This window comes from Sinocyclocheilus rhinocerous, unplaced genomic scaffold, assembly GCF_001515625.1.
Source record: "Sinocyclocheilus rhinocerous isolate Xijiao unplaced genomic scaffold, SAMN03320098_v1.1 scaffold53, whole genome shotgun sequence".
Classification (NCBI taxonomy): Eukaryota; Metazoa; Chordata; class Actinopteri; order Cypriniformes; family Cyprinidae; genus Sinocyclocheilus; species Sinocyclocheilus rhinocerous.
Window position 1 is genome coordinate 1,725,483 of NW_015645538.1, and position 27,552 is coordinate 1,753,034.

Below are 27,552 nucleotides of genomic sequence, written 5' to 3' on the forward strand. Positions count from 1 at the left end.
TTTATAAAGGCCTATTTTTTTGCATGTATAATCTTTAATGTCAAATTCTTACAATTGATCAATAAATGTAATATACACTATAGGGCTATAACCAGTCAGATTAAATAATTTACACTGAAAAATTACAACTGCAATAAATAATGTTATGAGATTAATGTTTTAAATACATTTTTGGATATACAAATACGAAATGTTGGGGGGGGGATGCATAATTTTTAACATACTAAGCCACCAGTAGGTGGCGGTAAGTCACTTAATGAGTGAGTCACTGAGTCATTTATTCAACAGATTCGTTCAAAACGCTGGATCATTCAGTAACAAAACACCACAGAGTGTTGCTTGGAGAATGTGCAATACTTCTGCTGTGATCTTTGTTTGGAACTATTTTCGTTGATGAAATATAAAAAAAACTGTAAATATTGTGTCTAAAATGTAAGTAACTTAATAACTACTTGATTTCTTAACAACTTTATTGAACTAAAATTTGCAATCGCGAGAATATTCAGCAAAATAGCCGCCTGGCCATGGTATGTTACTTAACTATATCATGTTATGAAAAAACTAAACATTTAGAATTTAGTTTTTTTCTGAGTAACTTATTTTTATGTGTGCTGTTAAGCTCATTTGTTTTGAAGTCTCTCACAAAGAGACAGCTTGAGCCTCAACAGTGCGACCTTGATACCAGAAATACACTATCCATTATCAATCGCTGTTTACGTTGAATGTAATAAAATCAGAAGAATCATTCTCGCGTTTTGATGCTTCACTGGTTATTTTTTGTAAGTTTTAAGTTTTAAAGTTTTAATCAGTCGGGCAAGTAAAACATCTTCGGTCTGTCCAATTGTAAACGCTGGGTCCGTCAGACTGGAGACATTTTAGCGGTAATGTGACGAAAAAATATTTAAGATCCATCGAATCGGAATTTAAGACATTTTGAGACTTTTTAAGGCCTTTTATTAGGAAAACTTTATTTAAGACATTTTAAGACTTTTTAAGGACCCCTCGGACACCCTGTCTAAGACATTCAGAAATGTCGTTCAAGTAAGCAAGCAAGACAATGGTTTACGAGCCACAGCCTCTGAATGCAGAAGTATATGTAAGTTACTGGAATCAGTGACATTTAAATATTTTACACGTTGACACAAAGGATTAAAACAAAAGAAACAGCTAAAGTCCTGCAAACTTGACTGTCAGCGTGGCCTGTATGCAACAGGTATACTCTTTAATAAGAAAACATTCAAAAAAGAAGTTGATAAATATTGAGATCAAGAATGGATTGTGCAAATATGTTGTGACATTACCTGTGGACTACACTCAAAAAACTTCAATATTACTGAAGCAACCTGAGTCTCCAGGAAAGAGAAGGCAGTGGAAAAAAGAAAGAAACAAGCTCTAGGCAAGGAGAATAATTTCAGCTCTCCTCTTCAATTATTCATTTGTTCATTTTCCCCTCTGAACGTGTGTAGATAGACTGTGAAACGGGCGGTAGGGCATGAGTGAAACAGAAATAGAAAAAAGATAGACAAATAAGACATTTTGAGACTTTTTAAGGCCTTTTATTAGGAAAACTTTAAGACATTTTAAGACTTTTTAAGGACCCCTCGGACACCCTGTCTAAGACATTCAGAAATGTCGTTCAAGTAAGCAAGCAAGACAATGGTTTACGAGCCACAGCCTCTGAATGCAGAAGTATATGTAAGTTACTGGAATCAGTGACATTTAAATATTTTACACGTTGACACAAAGGATTAAAACAAAAGAAACAGCTAAAGTCCTGCAAACTTGACTGTCAGCGTGGCCTGTATGCAACAGGTATACTCTTTAATAAGAAAACATTCAAAAAAGAAGTTGATAAATATTGAGATCAAGAATGGATTGTGCAAATATGTTGTGACATTACCTGTGGACTACACTCAAAAAACTTCAATATTACTGAAGCAACCTGAGTCTCCAGGAAAGAGAAGGCAGTGGAAAAAAGAAAGAAACAAGCTCTAGGCAAGGAGAATAATTTCAGCTCTCCTCTTCAATTATTCATTTGTTCATTTTCCCCTCTGAACGTGTGTAGATAGACTGTGAAACGGGCGGTAGGGCATGAGTGAAACAGAAATAGAAAAAAGATAGACAAAAAAAAGGAAAGAATGATAATCTGGGACTTGCTTTATTCTTTACAGTTATTATTTTAGAATTGCCTTAAGTACATTGCTGTAGCATTATTATTGTAATCCAGGGCCAAGCATGAACCAAAAAAAAAAAATCCTTACTGCCACAATGCTAGGATGCTGTGGATTGTTGCCAGGGTGTTGCTATGCGGTTGCATAGAATTTATGCAAAATTATCAAGACTCCCACTTGAGTGGAACACATTAACGTCCACCATATATTTACAGTCAGTTACAAAAATAATAATGAAAGACGAACAGAGCCAAAGAACAGAATAAAATCATTAAAACATATATTTCAACTGAAGACTGGAAGCCTGGAGAGAAATATATAAGAGAGAAAGAAAGGCTCTTGATATGTCAAACGCATCCTCTGAAGACACAGACACAGAGAACTTTAAAATGAGAAAATAATACGTAATATATCCTGCTCAAGAGGCCTGACAAAAGCAGTATTTCACTCAAATACCCATAATGCTTCTGGGCTCATGGGAAAGAAAACTCATTCAGTACCACGTTCAAGGGATCAAACAGTAAAAAGGTTTCATTATGTATCTTCCAGCACTTTACAAGAGCACCGAGTCATGCTACAGACCCTTCAAATGTTAAAACTAAAATAAATTATTATATTCAGAATTATTATTGGTGTAATTTATTAGTAAGACTTTAAATATTCAAGAAATTAAATACAATTAAATGCTACAATTAAATAGATAATTATAGAATTAAAATATATTTAGTCACTGTAACAAATAATTCATATATTTTAATTTTATGTATATATATATATATATATATATATATATATATAATTACATAATATACTTAATATTTACATCATAACTAAAGTATATTAATTAAATATTAAATATATGACGTAATATACTATGTATATACATTATATTTATATACGTGTAATATCTAATCATCTAATTAATTTTTAAACAGTTGAGACAAAGTCATTGATATAGGTGTGATAGATTTATTTGGATGCACGACTGGAGGATGTGATTGACTACAGTGGGCATTTTCATTCATGACAATGTTATGAGTGAGTTTAAACACCTCCAGATCAGAGCGCAGGGAGAGAATGGCCTCATCTGATTTCTTAGGCGAATGTAAACAGCATTTTCAACAGCTTGCCTCGTCTGGTATCAATCAAGTTCAGACTTCATGACTAAAGGCTGCTTTTCTGTACTGATAAAATATGGCTGTAAGTTAATGTTGTGTGTGACAGTTGCGGTCAGAGTTGTTGGGAAAAAAATTGAGAGAGAGAAAAGAGAGACTGGAAAGAAAATGGAAAGAGAGACACAAAGATAGACAGTCAGAGCAAGGAAGAAAGGAAGAAAGCGAGAAATAAACAGACAAGCAAAGTAAGATGTTCCTCAGTTAATTGGACACAGATAACAGTATGGCTTTGTGAAGAGGAATACAGAGATATGTGTGTGTGTACTGTGTACATAGCCAGATGAGGGTAATGAAAGCAGTCAGAGTCTTGGTGCTGCTCGGCTGCTCTTTGTGCCCACTTTGAGCCCACACCACTGGCCTGATAATCCACCAGTTGCCATGGTGCTGGCCTTGAGGACCGCCATTATTTCCCTTCTGCAGAATTTACTGCTTTGCACAAAGACGCACACTCGGTCCCTCATCATAATGATTCCTCGCTAAACGAGAGATAGGAAAAACTACACTGGGAATGAATGCTCATCAATGACTGGTGCTGTTGTTCCACAGCGTAACGCCACACATCTCTGTGCTCTTTAAAAGCTCAGAGGTAAACACAGGAACAACACAGAGGGAGGATATAGAGGAGAACAGGTAGGGAGGAAAGGAAACTGGTGCCATAGACATGAGTTATTGTAAACTGAATTTATTATGGCTGCAAATTTAATAAAATTGAATTAATGATTTAAAAACAACATAAAATTATATTATATGAAATTATTTAAATGAATTATATTTGAATGTTTTGAATAAAAATAAAGAATTGATGCATATCATTGAACAGAATCCTATCACTGACCTACAGTTCATAAAATTAATATATATCAATTATATATATATCAATTATCAAATATATATATATATATATATATATAGTCTCTTATGCTCACCAAGGCTGCATTTATTTGATCAAAAACACAGTAAAAAACAGTAATATTGCAATTTAAAACAACTTCTATTTGAATATATTTTAAAATGTTTTTATTCCTGTGATGGCAATGCTGAATTTGCAGCAGCCATTACTTGAATATTCAGTGTCACATGACCTTTCATATGCTGATTTGCTGCTCAAGAAAAAAAATTTCTTTTTCTAAACTGTGATGCATTTTTTCTTTCACAATTCTTTGATGAATAGAGTTCAAAAAAAATTTGAAATAGAAATCTTTTGTAACATTATAAATGTATTTACTGTCACTTGTGATCAATTTAATGCATCCAAAATATTAATTTATTTTTCTTACTGAAAAAAATCTTACTATGTACGTGTTATTTTATTTATCCTTTATTCAACTTTCAGCGTGTGTTGAATTGCAAATATATCTTCATTTTAATTCAGTGTTTCCTCTAGGGAACTTGCAGGAAATTGCATTTTACTGCCAGCAACTGCTGCTCCATACTGTATTGATGTGCATTTGATAAAGAAAACTTGGATCTTAACACTTGAATGAGAGTATATGGAAGAAGAGACTATGATTTCATTAGCACAGCATTGTTGATTCTGGAAATACTGCATATATTGCATTAAGTCACGTATATGTATGCACTGTGGGAAAAATAGAAATCTGCAAATCACAAGACACTTTGTCATATACCCTATAAATATATAAAGGCTGCATATTAGTACTTTAAGATAATGATTTACACCCTTTAGGGGGTAGATACAAAAGTAGATCAGATTTTTTGCAGTTTTCTACAAATAATGCTACAATGAGAGTCAGAATGTAGAGAGGGAAGAGCGACCTTTCTAGCCGTGTGGCTAGTTGTGCAGAAACAGATCACAGTTTCTGACTCATCAAAAGCAAGGACAGACATACTAACAAAGCCCACTGGTACATCTGTACACAGCGGCTTCTGCAAACCATCATATAGCTGAACTGCTGGACATATCTATACCTGTCCTTGGGGAGCAGGATGGACCTGCCTCCAAAGCTAAAGAAGTCTCATCACAGTCTGTCCCCATGCTGACCTGTGCTCTCCGGGCTCCCAAATGAGAGCATAACAAAGCTGCTAGAGGATGATTCACTGACCCCGAGCCTCTGGGAATGAGTGGGCACATGCCACATCACAGATACTGAAGAGAAATGACAGAACTGAGACAGTCTGATGACTTGAAGAGGTCAGAAGGATAATGGACGGAAATGTAACCATTAGTGCTGACAGTTTTTAGAAAAGAGAAATGCGAGGGTTTAAAACGCAAAGGGTCTCTAATAATTGGAGAAAGCAATCTGTTAGCATTTCCATTCAACTTAATGGAAGTTAAAAATGGGGTCTCTGGATACAAGCCAATCACCTGAGGCATAGTGACTAATTACTCTGGAGTCATATTCATATTAATTTGATCAGAATATTCAGCTACAATTAAACAGCTATTCAAAATGGAAAAAAAGAGGATTTTTGGAACGAAATTATGTATTCACGGCATCTACCAGTCAAACAGTGTAAAGCCTACAAAAAAAAAAAAAAAGATGAAAAATGGACCGGATTGATGAAAATCATCTTATAAAGTTAAGATTTTTTTCCCTCTATTTTTTAAAGATAATTTCAATTCCAGTGAAAAGTCCTGTCATGCATAATCTCATGACTGATCAATGGATCACTGTTTATATTGATCGTTGACTACTTGTGCTTATACCTAGTAACAGTAATATTATTTGTAGCTACTGTTATATATTGGAATGCTTATTAGAAACAACCCAACACATTTCTTAAACATCTTAACTTTGGGGATTTAAGACCAGTAGGAAGTTGGAGGTTAACTTTAATCATTTTTACAATGATTTTTTGAACGTTCTCTTCAGAAATTCAAAATTCTTAAGTTTTGTCTTCAGAAAATAAGACAAGACACATTCATAAGAAATGTTTTTGGGAATATAAAATATTCTTACATTTATTCTTAAGTTAAAAATAAGAAGAAAATACTAGTTAAAAAGAATTTGCTTCTTAATAATGTTTCTTGAATCTAGCCCCAGGTCTGCTGAATCCAGAATGAAAAAAAAAATGGTACAATAAAATAAATAAAGTCACTAAATACTAAACAAAGTTCAGTGCTATACCATTAGAAAGTCAATTCATAATTGATGTGTTCTGCTGCAGTGCCTAAATTCACTTTTATATATAATAGTGTATTAGCAGACACACACATGCCTGACTGTTTCATCTGCCAGGCACGCATGAATAATAAATCGCATCGTACCTTTCCCGTCGAAAAGTCGTTCATTAATGATGTACACCTTTCTTTCAATAAATAACCTTTGCTTTCCAAACACAAACCATTCTGGGAGGAAATCTAGTCTACTCGAGTACCCAGAAATAGCAGGGCCGGTCCCAGCGGTGCTGTCTGAAGAGGGCAGCGACACAGCTGCTAATCAATAGCAGCCACAAGGTTTAAAAAGGCTACAGTGGCGGAGTCACTTTGACCAGAGCTCGGCTGCAACGGAACCTTTTGTTTGAGATTTATCAGTGGGTAGCACGCGTCTGCGTCCTCCAGTCACTTTTCCATGCAGGAAGGGAGACGGCAGAGGGACATCTGTGGGGAGTTAGCATTGAGAAAGAGGAGAGATGAGGATTAAGCCAAATTTCATTTCAGGATTTGCTGCTTTCCAGGTGAGCTTTCTCCCTCTTGTGGAGAGAAATCTCTTGCTGGACTTCGATATTCTATATGTTTTGAAGAATTAAAAAGGAAGGGCGGTCTATTGAATGCACAGCAAAAACATACTTTTTTTAGCGTGGCTAAAAGTGCAGTTGTTTTGCAAAGCTCCTGGAGGTATTTTTCATCTGAAAAGGGTCGGGGAGATAAAAGTGCAGCTGGCAGGAGGGCTGCCAGCGCTGATCCTCCTTTCTGCAACAATGAAGTTAAAAATAAAAAGCCAATGACCAGGAGGGGCCGAGCAAAACCGGACTTATTTTTTCCTGCCGGATTTGCCAAGGGTCCCATTAACTGCGGGCCCATCTCCGTAACACACATTAAGCAACTCGCCGACACAAACCCACACGCATTTCATTAATTATCTATTATGTATCATAAAAATATAATCTCTAACTCTATGCACAAAAAAGAAAGAGACAAGCATGCTGAAACAGCAATGTGCTAGCCGAGCAGGAAGTTATCCCTGAGCAAATAGTCTGCGGTAGTCCAGGCCTACGGGCCAAGCTCAGCAAACACAGAGGAAGCTTAACATCTGTAGCCATGAACAACCTGTTTGTGAAAACACACAAATCCCTAATTAGGCCTCTATAAAAGTTAATATGAACACCACGTTTTCGAACTTTCGTACTTTCCAGAGCCGCCCGATTCCACGGCAGAGGAATGCTGAGAATTGTGCGCACATTTGTTCAGGAATGGGTTTTACAAGCTCTCTGAAAACTTCTGTTGGACGCCACCAGTCTTCCTGTATTCTGAAACACGGAGACAAAACTAGTTCACTGCAGAGTCTGTTAAGCAGCACACTACATTTGAGGGCAGATGCCATGTCTAAAAGACATAAAAGAATAAAAAAAGTTTACTGTGCACATTTTGGCATCATAAAAATAAAACTAAAGGAAATCACAAGTGAAAATGCTTCTAACTGAAATGAAAATGCATTTATAATTTAATGCTAAATATTTATTTAAAGTATTTTATCAGCACAAAAATGAACAAAAAAATTAACTGAAGAATTTATAAAAAAATCTAAATTAAAATAAGCATTGTTAATGTTATTATTTACACATTTTATTATATCGTAATAAATTATTACTACTACTAATAATAAGAAGAATAAATTATATTATAACGTATGTATATTAATATTAAACATTAAGTTACTTATACATATTTGTTCATTTTATTTACCCTAACCATAAACATTAGCTTTTTTTTTTTTCAGACTTTTCCACTGCACACTATGGCACTGAATAATTATCATACTTATGTGGTTACATGGTATTTACATATGATTTCAACAGAATACCATGGTATTTTTCTTAAATAAAAAAAATAAAATACTTTTTTGGACAGAGTAAACAAACAGTAATATAATTTTTACTCTTTGTAAGCATAGGGTTAAAAAATCATTTACTGATTGCATTGTTGCATTGCCTTGTTAAAATCAGTTTAAATAGAAGGCAAATTAAGTCGTGATGCGTCAAGTGTCACGCAGAAGTAGAACAACATCCTTCAAGGACAGCTGCGTCTCTATTGTGATAGTTTGTTGTGTCCTTGACAGCACAGTACACTATTAAACCACCATCTTCCCTTCACTCATGATCTCAAACAATACATGCAACGAAAGCACGCTGACATTCTCCCTCTCTCTATCATGCTTTCAGTCTTCCTAAGGTGAGGGCACAAGTTCTGCTTGGTCAGCCAAGGGTGTTGCCACGTCACAGACCGGCCAGCCAGTGTCATGGATTTCAGGGTTTCTATGGCAGCAGTGGTTAATTCCCCAGGCCCTGCATGGTCTCTTTCATCAAGGCTGACTCTCTCTCTCTCTCTCTCTCTCTCTCTCTCTCTTTGGAAAAAAGCTTCAGCCAGGCCCTTAGCCAAAAGCCTTGGAGATAAGCTGCTAATAGGAAACTATCTACAGCTAATGCACACACTCCTCAGTGAAAGCATCTTTTAATAACAAAAACAGAGTGCTTCCCCTCTTCTCGTTTTCTTCCCCCTTTCTCCTGTCTCCATGGCCCCTTTCTAAACAAAGATGCCGAGCAAGCGAGATAGCGGGAGAGAAAAAGAGAACGGACCATTTTCCTGTTGTTGAGAAATGCACAGGAAGACAATCAGAGCATGCTGCTACCTGAAGAAGAATTGGTAGAAAAGCGTAGGTGTGGCACCTCGGCCCCGAGGCTGCGAGCGATTAAATGATTACAGAGGGAAATGAAAGAGAAAGGAGGGGAGAGCAGGCAGCGATCTGCAACAAACGGGCAGAAAGTCAGGCCCCCGGCGTACGCAGGCGCACACGCTTCATGCCGGCTTGTTTGTTTGATGCCCCGCTGCCACGTTTTTCCTGCAGATGCCGGGAGCGATCCCAGAAGCCGCCGCTGCACAGCGTGAGAGCGAGCCAAAAAACACAAGCGTCGATCTCCACCACGATCTGTGATTCAGCTCGCAGATGTGCGGACAAGTATGAGTGAGAACGAGAAGTCATGAGAGCCGGGTGGCTGCAGGTCCATCTTGCTGTGATTATAGCTGCAGTCACATCTGACGTTGTAATTGCAACTGGCTGCGAGCTGTTTATGGGTAGAGAATCACATATATAGACTTGCCCCTTTCATTTTAGGGCTGCTGCACATTCTCCTGATTACGTCTCCTCCTCTCTCGCGCCCGTTCCATCACTGACACCATCGGTGAAGCCAAGCCCTTGATGGACGGCTGTGCAGCGCGGGAGCCGTTGCCGAGCGACGCCTGTAAACAATGGGAATGTTTGCGCTTTGTTTATTCGTATCACGCTGAGAATCGTCGTGCCAAATCAGCTTGTGTTTTCTCTAAATAATCTTGGTGTGCTGTCATGTCATGATACCTGGAAAAGCTGTCAGCGGATTCGCTTAAGATTACCTTACAATGCGACTGCCAAACAGTCTGCAAGCAAACCGTTTCCCCCCCTTACAAAGGCAGCATTTATGGCCCTTAATGAAGCGTAACAGCCACCGTCAGCAGTCATGCTAACATTATGCCACACTCGCCTCAAATGCCACCTGTGCTGAGTAATATGACAAATGACACGACCATGCATAAACATTTCTACAGTCCTTTTTTAGCAAAGCTCAGAGCTTAAATGATTGCGCAAAGCTTTTTGACTGAAGGGATAGTTCACCAAAAAAAAAGGTAATTTACGCACCGTCATGTCAATCTAAACCAATATTAGTTAGTTTCTTCTGCCAAACACGAAAAGTGATTTTTTTAATGCATACAAGTCAATGGGGTCCAAAGTTGTTTTGCACCTATTTGCTTTCATTTTTGACAAAAACGGTTGAAGGATTATTCACAATACTTTCTTTTGTGTTCAATGGAATATATATATATGTACATATATATACACACATTAATTAAATTATAAAATATTATGCCAAACTACTTAAGAATTTCATTCTTTAAATGAGTTTTCTTCATTTATTTTCTTTGTTATAAAATCACCTAGTTTAACATTTTTGGTTTTACGGCCCCCAAAAAATAAAGTGGTGAATTTTTATTCAGAAATTAATACATACTCATTATAAAAAGATGTATTCAAATTTTATTTAATTAAATTGTTATGAATTGCATTTTTTTGTGTAAAATTAGCATTTTTGAAAAAATAAATCTGTACATGTTTTGAGGTTTCTTTTATCTCTCAAGTGGCACAGATATAAAGTGGCCGTTTTGAGCCTGAAAGTCTGTCTATCTGTCTATCTATCCGTGGATAAATATCTTTGGTAAATAGCTCCGAGGCTTCATTAAGGAGTATAGTTTGGATCAAAGAAGCCATGTCTTCCTGTATAAAAAGCCTAGGCCACAAGCTTGCTTGTTTGTCTAAAACAATTAAGGTCGTTATGAGGGGGGTTCCTGACAAATAGCTACCAGCTGATAGTGCTTTAGCAAACTCCAGAGAAGGTTGGCGGGGTAGTAAAAAGCAGGGGGCCAGATCCTGAGATGGGGTTCTAAATTAATGATCGGTCAGGGTCTGAAGCCCGCCTAATCTTGGCCAATTGCTCCTTAATTATGTAAGGTGCTGCCAATTTGAACTGTCGAGCAAATCAGGATCAGCATGCATTCATCTCCCCCCCTTGAATCCTGATTTGAGTCTGGTCATTATTCGGACGGATCTCATTTTCACACATGGAACCAATATGCCGGCCAGATGTTCATTTGCAGTCGGGTTCAGAGCACAACGACTCATCTACACGCAACAGCAGTTCCCCTCAACGCTATGGCTGTCGTCTCACACCCTAGACAGGAGCAAAGGACATGAAAGAGGAGGAGGGAGAGATTGACGGAGAAAGAGGAGGAAAAAAATGTCTGGTAAATCCACTGTCAGGTCAATGACTTTTGTCGTGCATAGTTAAAACAGATGTCTCATTGCAGTCGGCCTGGCTCTGGAGTTGGACCTCTGTGTTCAAACAAGCAAGCTTTGGTCAGCAAATCAAAAGCATAATTCATATAAACATTCAAATTATGCAGTACCATTTTTTCTTACTCTGTAGGTCATAAATAGCTCCGCTCGGATTCTGGTTTCAGGCTCCGCCTGCATTATTAGGGCCACCTGGCTGTTTCTGGCACCATTCAATGACTGAACCAGGTTTTTCGAATGATGCCGCATATACAATTGCTTCCTCATTAAATGCAGAAATGATCTGTAGTGACGTATTGCCAATCCAAATGTGCAAATCTGCTCTTATTTGGAGTGATTTTACGGTATAAATGACAATGTTCACAATACAGGATGAAAGAGGAATTATTTTTATAATCTCTTCAGGCCATGCTAAAGCAGAAAGCCATGTGGATTGCATTGCTGTTATTTTTAACTAAAACAAATTTTAAAAATCATATTTGTTCACTGAAATAATGCTGAATTAAAGTTCAAATTAGTTAAAAACTTAAGTTATAAATGATGCATTGGCAACTAACTCAACTTTAAGTTCTAAAACTGAAATAATCAATTATAGCTAAATAGAAAAAAAATTACAAAAGCCCATTAAATTACCAAAATTAAAATGAAAACTAAAAAAAAAACCTAATTCAAAATATTAAAACATACTATAATAGTATACAAATAATACTAAAATAACACTGCTGATTTACCTAAGCAACATATCTGAATGACAAAACTTTACAAAAGCCATACATAGAAAGTTGTGCTGTCAATTTAGTGCAATTAATTAAACAAAAACTACAAATAAAATTACAAAAAATAAAAATAAAAATGAGAAAAATGTTGGAAAACTAATAATAAAAAACTGATTATACACTAAAAAATGCTGGGTCAAAACAACCCAATTGCTGGGTTTGTCCATATTTTACCCAACGCTGGGCTGTATTTAACCCAGCATTTTTTAGAGTGTATCGATTGGCAGTCCTAATAATAATAATAATTCATTACATTTATATTGCGCTTTTCTAGGCACTCAAAGCGCTTCACATTGTCAGGGGGTATCTCCTCATCCACCACCAGTGTGCAGCATCCACCTGGATGATGCGACGGCAGCCATAGTGCGCCAGAACGCCCACCACACACCAGCTTATTGGTCCTAGTTTTAACAGCTCAGGTGGCTCAGAGTTGAGCAATGGCCAACTTTGTACAATATCAGCTGAGATTCAAACAGCTGATGATACAAACTTACAGGTGTCTTATCTGTGTTTACCTGAAATTTAATGAGAGAAAGTTGCAGTTATGTTAGAAATACCATTTACCGCTGCGTTATTTCGGGTGGAAAAGGATGAAACATGATGGAAAGAGGGTGTATGTGGGGTTTCCACCATGAGAAACTAGTGGAATCAGGACAGATGAGACACAGATCACCTAACAGCCCACCCCAAAACCAGATGTTTGAATACTGAGGGATATTTACATTTGAGTATTTCATGCCCCTCATCCCACCTCAGCTTTCAGCACATTTGAACAAAATCTACATCTATAGACGGTAGGGCTGTGCGATTAATCGAAATCGAATCGAAATCGCGATTTGAGACGTTGCGATTTCCTAATCGCAAAGCCTGCGATATGGACGCGATATTACTCTGTTCCAGAGCATATGCACATAATACCAAAAAAAAAAAAATGATCGGAAACATATCCGTCATGGGGCTGCAGATTTTAATGAGTGATTCATATTAAAAAACAACGCATTACACAATTAAAGAATAAAAATAACTCTAACCGCCATCCTGTCAGTGAACAAATTATGCTTGTCGATGACATTATGGGCGCGCTCATGTTGTGCATAGCCTCTCTAAACCCAGATAGCGTTACACCCTCTCATTTTATATTTTGCTTGGGTTCAAATGTAAATAACGTTGTGGAAAGGTGGGGGGGCGGGGGATTTATGGCTGTCAAAGTTTTATTATCACTGACATTTATTATCATTATAAAGGTTTTGGTGAATGAAAGCAGACGTGGGTGGTAAGGAGGCAGGTTTCCGGCACTATTTAACAAGGTGATTCGCTGCAGCTGTGGCTGCAACGTTTGAAGGGTGGGCACAAAAAACAGTGAACACAGTCCAACCTGCTACCACATATATAGCAACATAAAGAGAACCACGTTTGAATCTGGGCTTTCATTAGAAAGATAGTTTCGCATAACATCAGGTTTTAATATCAATTCAGAACAAAAGCCTTTTCTTTGCAGCCTACATATGCGTTACAGGTTCTGTGTGAATACACTAAACGAGGCATGCGACCAAACATAACAGAAGGTGCAGTGTGCTTGACATAAGTGCCATTCAGACTGAAAGTCGATAAATTAATCGGTCATTGAAAAAAGCTAAAAATGGCATGGAAATTCACATGGCGCATGGAACCAACGCTGAGCAAACATGTTATGAGCAGCTGGCCGTAACTGAAAGGACTTGATAGGATGGTGGAGAAGGATGTAATCACTGCAGACAGACACATGAGTGAATTACCGCCGATTATGTCTTGCTTCAACTTTAAACACAATCTGACCATTATGGGCCACGGAACAGCAAACTTTGCTCACAGCCTCGCCATCCTTTCCATTCTACCTCCTGCTCAGTGCAGCCAAACCCCAAAAACAGGACGAATACACACACGCACACTGGCCTGGTCTGGCGTGGCCGGCTGGCTGCACAAGGGTGTCAGTTTGTTTCTGCAGCAGTCAAATTTCCCATCATTCCATAGACAAAAATAAACAGGGGCGTCCTGGAAGACTGTTAAAACGGCTCAGTGTATTCCGCCCCCTCAGACGGTGAGGTCATGCATGGCTCTCCGCTTGCCCACAGACTGTAGACTGCAGCAGGTAGTCACATTCCCTCCCCTCTTTTTTTTCTTCCCTCCCATCCTTGCTCATAAAATGTGGCACTCTGTTACAGAATTCGTCTGTGAGATGCGGATGAAGGTTTTCCACTTCCTGTCTGAGCAGCATTAGCACGGCTCTCGAACACAAATGGACGTGAAAACATAAACACACACTTGTTCGATGACAAACAAACACTGACATAAACAAAAACTTGCTGAGAACAGCAATTAGAGAACAAAAGTCTCAATATTTTCTGTGTAAGCAGACCATTCAACCCATAAACTGAAACATTCAGTGTCGATAAACACCAAAAAGAGCACAAGCAGCGGAGATGCTGTCGAAGATTGATGTGTGCAGGGTTGCAGGTCATGTGACATTTCCACAGTGCAGGTGAGGAAGAGTGTATTATTGTGTACAAACTTCAGTGCAACACTCACCTTCCTCTACAAGGGCGGCACGGCCAGAAAAGGTCACTTGGGGATGTTGCAAAGACAAAAAGTGCAAAACATTGCAAGTGCATTGAGTTAAAAAGCACAGAAATATCGAGAGAAGATAATGAGGGATCTTATTTCAAAAAAGAAACAATACAGCTTATAAAAGTTTAACGGTCTAATTAGTTTCTTTGAGTAAAAAGGACAAAAAGAATCAGCTCTATTTTCTCATTTTTGTAAAAAAAAATTTTTTTCCTTTAGTTTATTCCACTGAAGTCTCTAGGTACAGCCTGTTCTCTGCTTTCCCTTTTCTGGCCAGCAGATTGTCATTCCGTTGCATCTCGCCCAGAACTCTGATCCACTCAGCACTGACCGATGAGGAAATTATCGCCTAAGTGCTGGTGCCGCTGATACAGCTAAAAGAATGTTAAGAGTAATGAGATGCAGGGAGGAATTTGTGATTAGAGCTCACTGATCTATATAAGCCATTACTTATTATCACCAAAGGAAAATAACCTTGGTCATCTTTCTGCCAGTGAGGCCGACTTCCTGAAAGGGCAACCTACCCATAATCCTGCCAAGCTTCCATTCTGCTATGAACAACTGGGCATAGAAAGCATAGCCCGGTTAAATTAGATGGAAGGAAAACAGCTCATGTGTTCATTATGTGTTGCCGATTATACCATCTAGAAATACTCTACAAAATGTATTTGATTGGCAAGATATAGAAACACTAAGATATAGTAAACACTGTGTTGTGCTTCTAATCTTTTGAGGTAAATTGCAACCTCTCAAGCTCTCTAGTTGGTAACCCACAATCTTGTGGCATAAAAACCAGCAGTGTTACAGGAATCTGAAGACTTCCAAGAATAAGATACACTTTGATGTCTAACAATTTTGAAGCATTAAAAGCACAATTTTAATTTTTTGTGCTAAAAATACAAGATATGTTAAAAAAACTATTATCTAAAAAATATATATAAACTTGGCACAAAAAAAATCGTTTTAAACACGTCATATTTCTAAAATGTTGATTTTGACCTTCTCAACTGTATCCAATTTTTTTTTAAATACTTTAAGTAACGTTTTTGACATTATCTGTTGAACTTCTATTTAACTGCTATAGATCCAAATTATCTGTTAAACTTCTATTTGTTGTCACTTTATTTTCATTTTAATGACCCAAAACAAAATATTCAATTTTGTCCAATTTGTGCAAATTTTAGGAAATATAGGTTTATAAATGACTACAAAACAAATGTTGGTCCCTACTGAGTGACAAATAGCCTTAGGCTATATTTGCAAACCCTTTTTAATTTATTTTTTTATGTGGTAACACTCTACAATAGGATTCAATAGGTTTGCACATGTTAGTGCATTCAGAATACAGAATTAACAATTTTTGCATCAGTTACTACTGTAGGTTAATTTATATAATTCATGTTGTTCAAAATACCTTCATGTTTATACAACCTAAAGCAAAAAGCTTTAGTATATATAGAAATGAATAGAAATCTACATTTCTAATACATACTTTAAATATTGTCAGTTCATGACACCTAATTCATTAACTACTGTTATAAATTGAGAAGTGTTCCTTTTTTTTTTTTACAAAAAAAAAATTTTATTTTCATTTTCATTGAATGTTTATTTAATATTTTATTCTGTATTTAGAACATCAATTTAGTAAAAAGGATGTAAAAACTAAGGTTCAAATAAAATGAATAGAAAAAAGCAGCTCATATAATATTTAGTTTGACCTCCTGAGGTGCACAATCAGCACTTTCTAAAGGTTAAGTACCTAATTTCACTGACCATTTGTTGAAAAAGAAAGAAAATGGCCCTATTTTGTACCTTCTTAATGGAAAGTGTCCTATATGCCAGGTTGGTCTAGAGATTCTCCCTGTATCCTGTGGTGAGCACTCTAAAATGACAGACAGTGAACAAATTAAAAAAGAAAAGAAAAGAAAAGATGTTCTGGCTTCCTGCGCTGAAACTCACACAGCCGAAGGATCATGACAGGTCATGCGGGGAGGGCAGGTAGGGCTTCAATGACGACTCCTGGCCGAAGAGAAAGATTAGAGGGCCTAGTCATTTGCAAAATGTCATCAGTAATTACGGACTTATGATAATGATGATAAGCAGAAAAGATAATTCATCATTTGCCTATTTTTTTCTCCTCGCCAGGAAGCAACCCCACCCATCCCAATCATTTGCACCGGTGGGGTGGAACTACATCTATGTAATATTCCTCCTCAGGACTGGCTCCACACCATTACAAAGGGGATGGAGTAAAAGAAAAAGAAAAGGCTATAGAAAAGAAAATGAAACACATTAAGAAAGAAATTCCGATGGAAATTCAATACATTGGAGTCCCAGAAACATACAGTGCGGCTTGTCAAAGCAGCTGTCACTAAATATAATTTGAGGCAGCGAGCAGAAATGTAAACGATGACAGACCTAATGAATTTCTTTTCAGGCCTGCCCAAAGTAGACGTACTGCTTATCACAACCCTTTCTCCTTGAAATGACTCATTTACGCTGTACTTGCATTTGCCCGCACTTCCAGGCCTGTGAACCTTTGAGTGCTATGGTTAAAGAACTTAAGGTGTATTTGTCACATAATAAATACACAAATGGGAAACACAATACAGATTTCTCTTCACTAGATAGCTAGTTGCAGAAGATACAGGTGTTTGCAACAGTAAAGAGTAGCAAGGAACGAGCAATACTATGAAAAAGCAATGTTAATCTAGTGCTGCTTTATACAGGAATGGAGGAACCACAGTGGATTGGAGGCAATTGTAAAGAACTAAACTTCCTCAATAACACATTTAAAATATGTGCAGTAGAGTTCTCTTAATATTTGAGAAAAATGTTAGATCACTTCAAAAAAAAAAAAAAAAAAAAAAATTTAACGCATGTATCAGGGTCTGTGAAAAGGTCTCATCTCTGGTGAAAATAATTGTTACATTTGTCTTTCCTTACTGTGTAAAAATGTCTTTGTTTTACACCAAAAATCAACTTGGAGTTATTAAAATCACCCTACATATCAATTATAATTGGAGACTGAAGTTTACAAAGGTCACTGCCCACTGCCACTGATAGTACAGTCAATCTCTGGGCAGGCTTTGCCTCCTTTTTCATTAACAAGGCCTGCTAATTACAGCCATATGAACTGTCCTCAAGATCTAAAGCATGCCACTGTGCACAACGTAATTGAACACACCATTGATGTAAAAAAAAAAAAAAAAGATTTAACTATAATGTGATTAACTATAGTGAGTACATTTTACACAATGTTGCCAATTGTTTCGGAACCACAACGGTTGAATCAATGTTTTTGAACAATAGCTTTGAATGATTGAACAGACTGAATCACTTAATAGATTGGATGATTCAATGACTCACTCATAGACAGACTCTTGTCGCCACCTACTGGCATAAAGACCCACTACACAGTCAAGTGGATTAATACAAACATTGTAAATTCCCAGTACTGGAAACTAACTGTTACAAACTATTCAAATAATTATAATGTAGGTAATACGTTTATTTATTTATTTATTTTTGCAGTAAACACATTATTACTGATAGCTAAAATAATTACTTTTAATTATTTTAAATAAATGTTAATAAAATACATTTTGTTACATTTGCTCCAGGTAACATGCTTCTTCCTTCTAGCAAATCTAAAAATAAATAGATATTCAATGACTCATAGACAGACTCTTGTCGCCACCTACTGGCATAAAGACCCACTACACAGACAAGTGGATTAATACAAACATTGTAAATTCCCAGTACTGGAAACTAACTGTTACAAACTATCAAATAATTATAATGTAGGTAATACGTTTATTTATTTATTTATTTTTGCAGTAAACACATTATTACTGATAGCTAAAATAATTACTTTTAATTATTTTAAATAAATGTTAATAAAATACATTTTGTTACATTTGCTCCAGGTAACATGCTTCTTCCTTCTAGCAAATCTAAAAATATAATGATAAAATATTAAATAAAGTCCTGCTTAATGTAAATATGATTACGCTTTGTCTAGTTTTATGGCATAATTTATGAAACCATAATACTCCAAAAATTATTTTAGGAAAGTTGAAGAAAAACACTTCCCCTTGTGTTCTCGTATTAAGAACCATCTTAAAGAAACAAGAATGTTGTCCTGTGTACAGTATCCAAACAAGCCTTTGATCTAGATATGCAAAACACCCATATGCAACATAAATATGCAAAACAGAATCTAATAGATCCTTAATGAAGAACATGCTTGTTGCAATCAAAGCTTACTGCTCCTAAGATACAATCCCTCTTTGATACTCAGAGGGTAATCGTGCATTCAGAGACATGTGGGCACGATGTGCTAGGGGAAATGAATTGCTAGTTCCTTCGGTTTTGTGCAGGTGCAGGGAAACCTGACTGAGAGAAATGAATTGGTATTTTGGGGATCAGCAGGAGAAAATGACACCGGTTGCTCGGTTGTTCTCACCTGGAGGGTTGAAAAACTCGGGGGGCTGGAAACGGCACGTCTGGCTAGGGGCTGAGATGGGCAGATTGGGCAACGCTTCTTCACGTTACGCTCCCGGATCTGCGCGAAGGGGCTGCCGCATCAGCACAATACCCAGAGAGAAGTCTTACAGTGCAGAAACGGTGGAGAAAGGTGAGGGAGGGAGGCTCCCTGGGGAGAAACCATCTGTCTGCAGAACGGTACAAAGCATCTCACCCTCCTCACCTGTGCCACCAACCCCTCCAGTTTCTGCCACTCCATGTCATGGATACACCAAAACAGCCATTCATTCATAATCTCCCGCATTTAACCACACAACAGCGCCTCAAACATGCCAACAACTTCACGGAACAGGTTTGGTAAACCCTGCTTAAAGAAGAGGATATCTGGCCCTTGGGTAATACAGCAGCTGTTGGATTTCATGTCATTGTGCACCTCTGCGCGTCACCTGCCTGATGTGCCTGCTGCATTCCACAAGGTAATCACACATTTGTTTGCTGCCAAGCGCAGCTGTTTTGTGTTTGTGTGTTTGTTTAGAAGCCTCTGGCTCCTAACCCTTACCCCTCACTCTTGAATCGCAACCGGATGAGAGTCTTTGGGTGCATTTCTGAACCAGTGTCATCTCCTAAATCCCGAAGCCTGGCACCTGACACTTGGATTCAGCAGACTAATAGGTAAGCCGTCTCTTCATTAGGCTGCAAAGTAAAGCTAATCAGCAGCTACCCAGACTCCTTCTCCTTTCTTCCCTCTCTCCACCGCGTTCCCTCTCCTGCTGTCTATCGGCATGTTAAATGTGAACTAAATGCCTGGCTGAATTTAGCTGAACTACAGACCCAAGTGGGGGGGGGGGGACTAGAGGTAGGGAAAAGCATGTGAAAAAATTGGGAAAGGAAGGGAGAAAACAGTGAATGTCACCTTCCTTAAAGGCCCGGTTAATCCGACACTCCACACAAATTAAACGGCAGATTGTATTCGTTAAGGAACAAAAAGGGGCTCCTGTCTCTTTGATGTGGGCCAGGCGGCACTGGACGCTGGAATCCACAGCCAGTCTTGGTGTCAGATTGGGATCAACGCGGTCAGACTAAATAGGAATCTGGGATGGAAAGAGTTCCAGGGAAGGTGACCACACATGAAGAGAAACAAAAGGAAATAGGTGAAAGAAAGAAAAAACTGAGCCGAAAGCCAAAAGTTTGGTTTCACATGCCTATACGCTTTCTCTCGCATAATATGACGCAAGCAGATCGTCACTGACCTTGTACTAGAGTTTTAAGACTCTGGATATCACATTTAAAAAGAAACATAGAATTATTCATATGTCATTTGTATAGTATATAATATAGCTTAGATTATATAAATGGTTGTGTAAAAAATCTATTATAACAAATTATTTTTATCTACTTTTTATTAATTAAAAATATATCATATAATTATTATAGGAATCTGCTACTAAAAATAATAAAATAAATAAAAAATAAATAAAAAATAAAAATAAAATAAAATAGTAAGGCAGTAGTAAAACACCTACCAATTAATTTAGTCAATTAAAATCAGTCATACTCACATTTGTTGACTCCTGGGATTTAAAAAAAAATCTCAAAATAATCAAATAAAACAAAAGGTAATGAAGGCTAGACCAATGCAAATCACATAAAACACTATTCTATTCTAAAGATCTTCATGCAACACTAGCATCCAATGCTATTCAGTGCTACAAAGATAGAGGATGAAGTTTGTAAAGTCTAAGTAGAGCCCACTGAGAGCAAAGTTCAGTATAATCCACAGGGTTGTGGCTGGAAGCTTAATTAGGTAATAACAATAGGACTATCTTTAGAGAAACTGAAGTGCACTAAGAGGCAACATAAAAGGATAACCGCATGATTAGTCTTCACAGATGAAAAAACATATCTGTTTGCTCCAGGGGTTGACCAATGCCAGCACCAAGCACAGCGGGAATATCAATCTGGGGCAATTAATGTGACCTGCAACTGGCAGGAGATCAGCTGCAAAAAAAAAGGCGTCCGTTTTGAACACAACCCTAAACAATGATTGTGTGGCAGGGTGCAGCCACAATGCACCGGGGGGTTAATTGCTGATCGCTGGACAGGCTAGAGAAGGTGCCAGCAGGCAGATTCTGGGTAGCATGCAGGAGAACGTTGGACCAGGAGTAATGAGCTCTGACATGAGGCGACGCCGGTAACGGGCCAGCAGGCCGAACGCTGCCACAGTGGGAGAACACCTCTCTATGGGTGTGCGGCAAGACTAGAGGAAGCAGGAATTCAGAGTCAAGGGCAAACAGACATTTTAGAAATAGGGAGGAATGCTGTTTTATCACAAAGTTAGACGTCAGAGGAAAGGAGAGTACTACAGACTGCTTAAAATACAATGACCTTTCTTAACATTTATGTTAAGATGCATAAAGATTAGACATAGTATTAATATATAGATACAGAATTGAACAGTGCTTTGATATGCAATAAATACAATGGTTTCTATGTCTCATAATGGACAAAAATGATACAAAATTCTGCTCCACAAGAAAAGCTGGCATCCAGATTCCTTACCATTATTGCTCAATGATGTATGTTGAGGGAAAATTATGTTTAAACATTAATGTCAAATATTCTTAAGGTTAGCCCAGCGTAGATGAAATCAACAACTATCAAATTTGGGCAGTCAAATTTGATCTAAAATAAATAAAATAAAATAAAAACTGTAAAAGCAAAAAATGAATTAAAAAACATCTTTCATTTTCATTCTGATTTTAAAAGCTAGGTCAGAAGTACGTGTTGCATAAAATAACCTCAAAACTGTAGTTTTAAAAAAACTGAATTTCAACTTTATCCAACTCTATCTACATTTACAAAGTTGTGGTAACTTAGTCATTAAGTGGGAGGCTGGAAGATGATATTGTAGGCGATGCAGATCCTTTTTTTTATTTTGTATTTTTTAAATTAATGCAAACAACTAATAAATGTTGGCCAAAGGCTAGAAACAAAAAGTGACTATACAGTGGTATATAATTTGAACATTATCTAATTTGTGGAGGTGGGAAGACAACAACAAAAAGATGATAATGATGAATCACAAATGTTTCATTGTTATGTGCTTGAGTCCAGACATCAAAATATATTTTTCCCCCCCACAAGACGACAGATGATCAATGTTCATGTCACTAAATAGATATTCATTATCAAATATGCAACAAAAACCAAGAAGAGCATGAAAGAAACAAGCAGTTCTCCGGTTTCTAAAAAGGCAACTCCCAAGCCAAACCCCTTCATCACAACGTCTCCGTCAGAGTTATCAATCTCCTCTCCGAGTCCGAGTGCTGAAACAGGTCTGTGTGAGCCTTGGCTCCAGACTGGGTTCTTCAGGTTCTTTGGTAAGGAACCCCTCCCTGGCTGAGCCGGGTTTCATAATATGATAGATGACTCACACGCCAAGTCATGGTAACTCAAAAAATATTGTGACGGACTTCAGATCCCTTCTGAGTCCCATTAAGCCCTAGCAGTCCCAAAAAATTTTCTGATTCAACATTTCCTGAGGGCTAGAGCGAGGCCTCCACCTCCACCCCAAAGCTTTCACACACTCACTGACACGCCTAGCCTAATGACTTAACCACTGAACGTACCACGCCCGGGCCTCTTGTCCTGCCAACCATTTTCCAAAACCATCCAGGGAGGACGTACGGCTCGCAAAGCCCATTCCCGTTCCCCTTCCTTTTCTTTTTTGGGCCAACGAGTTGCATCAGTGATGCCTTTTGGACAGGAGATGCACAGGAAGGAACAATTCCCAGCAAGGGCCTCTTGTTACTCAGAGCTCCACTTAAAACGTAGGCAGACAAGGAGGCTAGCGAGCGGAAATTATGTCAGAAAATTGCGGGAGAGCCACTCCTTCTTCTCGCTGTCAGCCAATGTGGAGATCAAAGAGGAACGTGGAGCTTTAACGTACACATAAATATACAGAACACATTGCCAAGCTGTTGAATTCACACCATCGCACGACCTTGGGTTTGGAGAAAGACATTTAACCGCAGCCCATTTCTGCTCCAAATGTCAGACAGTGAATACATTACATAAAAAAGCCTTTGTAGAACTCTTGTTTTTACTAGCTGTGCATCTTTAAGCAGTCTCCGCCTGTCATTTTTCACCTGCTCACCTTTAACAACTGCATGAAGAAATCCGAATTGCTACTCATATCATATGAGTGATATGAGTGACACTAAAGACATTATACGTTCTGATTTTAATACACTCCTAACACATGCGTCTGTGCAGCCGAAGCCACTGTGTCAGATTCACCATGTTATCCCACTGACGTGCCTGATAGACTGTGGCATATGGGAAGCCAGGTGGCACAAACACAAATACATTGTTACAGATATAAGACAGCCGTTACGTACAGGTCATTGTGTTACGTTTACTGTAACCAACACGCATTTCATGATGTTTTCATCTTCTGACACTGATGCAGATGGAAATTGACAGGAATTTTTAACCAGATTTGCATTTTCTGAATGAAATATTGATGCTTGCAAGGCTGCAGAAAGAATATGTAAAAATTTTGAATCATTTGTGAATTAAATGTCACAGAGCCGCTTTGACAGTGTCATGATACTTAGCATTTGTCATAAATGGTTAAATGTGTAGAAGGGCAATCAAAATTCTGCATGCAAACAGATTACTTGCAATAGAAGTAAACAAATATTACGATTACATCACTGAATACTGAAATTTCAATGTAAATCAATAGGAGATTTTTAAACTTTTTAAACTTTAAGGTTGAAGTTTAAATTTAAAAACAAAATTAATAAATAAAGATAAAAAGTTTCAAAAATAGATTTAAAAAGTACACAACAGATATGAGATATTGCAATGATTTCACTGAATCTTGAAAACTCCATGTAAAACAATTAGTTTTTTAAATGCTTTAAAAACTAAAAATAAATAAATAGCCAAATAAGTTTTATATAGAGAGAATGTCTAATGGTGAAATTATTTATAAAGTTCAAATGAAGTCTGACAATCAGACTAAAATCATTTTAAAAATTAATCCCAAAAAAAGAAAAAGAAAATGCAAACAAACGCAGGACAAACACCTAACTAGAATTTTTGAGTGGTATCAATATAGTGACGTACGAAAGAAGTAACAAGATCTCTTATGTGAGTATTTAACTGAAATAATCCACCAGGCCAGATTAGGCAGAGCACTGCTTCCTCACAATCTGAATTCTGAGGTTAAAGGGCCCAATGCCAGCTAACATTCGTTATTCATAAATCCAGGATCATAGGTAGAGGCCTTGTTACTAGAGCCCGACTGATATATTGTTTTGCAGATATTATCGGCCGATATGAGCCTGTCGCAGATATATCGGAATCGGCGAATATGCCGCCGTTATGACATTTTTTTTTACAGAACATAATGCAGATTAAATGCTTCTGAATGGTGTAATTACTTAGTTTGTCTGGCAGAGCGCGCGCCATTGTTTGCTACTGGCCACCCAGGTCAGTGTAGTGTAGAGATGCGCGGATGAGCTCAAACTTCACCCGAGTCCGCTGCTTCAAATTATCCGCACTCCACCCACCCGCTCCTATATTTGATTGTCACATTACAATGATTCTAATTCTTAGTTTTGCATGATGATATGATGAATGGATGGTTCATTTTTAACAGTAGATTCAGTGACTTTAGAGACTAGAGCTGATCTGCGCATCACGGCATGCGTCTGCGGCGCATTAAAGCCTGTGTTACGGCCACCGGAGTTGATCGCGGCCACTCAGTCAATGCTGGTGTTTATACCGGCCACGCCGCGGCCCAGAACTCATGCTTATCACATCGGTCACATCACATTATGACTATTTGCGAGAATTTGCTGACACAAAGTTCAAATGATTTTCAACGGTCACTTTGTCGCCTTCTGTTGCGGCGCAGACACGGTGTCAGCATAGTTTGTCAGTAGTCAGTAATGTAGCAGATTGAAAAGTTAGTATCTTTTTGCAGTCCAATAGACGGCAGTGCGGTGGTGGCTTGAGTCTGTTGAATGGTACGCTAAGTTGTCACCTAGTTGGAGTGACAAAAATGAAAAAATATTATCCATTATTATTATTTATTCATTTTAGATGTTTACATTTGAAAAAGCTGTGCTTCCTGCATAAACCTGCCCCTGTTGGTTTGGCAGTAGCTTGCTTGCCCTACACAGTTACCTTGTTTAATTTCTTAATTCAAGTTATAAATATTTTGTTCTATTTGTTGTGTTATCATTTGATCACCACATTTGAGTTATCATTGCAAAAAATGTGTTTATGTATATATATTCTGTTTATGTAGGCTATATACTGTATTCTATATACAGTACCAGTCAAAAGTTTGAACACACGAATGGGAAGTGTGTACAAACTTTTGACTAAACTGTACTTTAATATAACCTACATAAAGAATATCGGCCGATATATCAATATCAGTCTTTTTTACTGCCTAATATCGGTATCGGCATCGGCCCTAAAACAAAAACATAGGTCGGGCTCTACTTGTTACCTTGTTTGTTTAAATGCTCTTGTACTCCCCATTATATCTTTGAATTGGATTTGAATTTGGATTTTTTTTAGTCCACGACCCAAAAAAGTATATTTTCCAGTTTTTTGTTTTGTTTGTCTCTCAGCGTTGAGGACCACAATGGCTCTGTTATTGTGTCTGCAGCTCTCTGGGTAACTACCTCAATTAGTTTGGCCAGGCTTTTGAGCTGCAGAGGGTCTCTGCACATACTGACTTCATTAAAACCCAAGTAAGGATGATCACTCACAGACACAGACACACACAAATCCACCCCAGCATGCTGCTCAGTATGATAGTCGCAGAGAAGTAATTGATAACTCTTCACTGTCATGGACACTGCTTCTCCATCTTAAGAGAAACCCTGGAAGATGTTCTCAGGTCAGGGCTCAAAGCAAGGATGGCAATGCGAGAGAGTTTTAGAACAGGTCAGTGTTACCAAAGTCCCTTTAAGGTGAGTCATGTCACTCAGCGGCCATCTTTAAAACGCGTCTCAGGCATGCAAGTGCAGCTCAAATCTCTTTGAATGGGGAAACATCAAATTCTCCAAAACTGTTCGCCAAGCTTACGATTAAATTTCATATTTGAAATCACCAATGAAATCTGACAATAACTGTATCATAGATGTTGTTTTTTTGCTCAAATAGCGTTTAAAAAAAGCTTATTTGTCAGGCTAGATCAGCCAGTGCGCATGCACAGTCCTAGGCGCACACCTCAGAATGCTTACTGTTGCTATAGCAACCGGGACTTCTAACGGCAGCTGCAGTGACACGCTGACTTTACCGATTAGGGATTGGCTCTTTTGCTCAGAAGGCGGGGATTCATAATTATAATAATAATTATTATTATTAATTAAAGTATTAATTTCTATAATTTCTTTCCCAAAAAATTAATAAAAATTATATTGAATGTAATAGTGTATAATGTTACAAAAGCTTTTTATTTCAGATAAATGCTGATCTTTGGATCTCACAAGTCGTCAAATAAAGCGCGCGCATTCATAATAAAACGTGCTTCACACGGCTCTGGGGGATGAATAAAGGCCTTCTTTAGTGAATCCATGCGTTTTTGTAAGAAAAATATCCATATTTCAAACGTAATAAACACTTTTCTCTCATTTTATTCATTTTACTCTCAGGCACATTTTATTATGAATGCGCTCGCTTTATTTGACGACTTGTGGACTGTTCAACTGCAACACCCACTGACTGCAATGATAGAGCTTGGAATAGCCAGGACAATTTTTAAAATAACTCCGACTGGATTCGTCTGAAAGTAGAAAGTCATATACACCTAGGATGCTTCGAGGGTGAGTAAAACACAAGCCAATTTTCATTTTTGGGTGAACTAACCCTTTAAGTTATTTGTACAATTTCTATTTTCTAATTATCAAAATATACAGTATATATAAACATAAAATTTTGCTAAAATACAACATTTGTATATTAAAAAATACATTATTTTATTATTATAAAATATGAATATAATAAAACAATTAAAAAGTATAAAAACAATAAAACAAAGACAAAAACAACTAGGTGTGCGTTTAATAATAATAATAATTATTATTATTATTATATTTTAAATAGTTTATATTTAAATAAAATATTATATAAAATAATAATAATAATAATAATAATAACACCATCATCAATTATTTATTATTATTATTGTTATTATTATTAATTATATAATTATAATAATTATATTATAATAGAATTATAATTATATATA

General features: G+C 37.3%; 1 protein-coding gene across 1 annotated transcript in view; it reads right to left on the reverse strand.

The window, feature by feature from the left end:
• Window positions 1–27,552, reverse strand: part of LOC107706219 (zinc finger transcription factor Trps1-like) — a 124,635-nt gene that overhangs the window by 40,010 nt on the left and 57,073 nt on the right. The window lies entirely within an intron of this gene.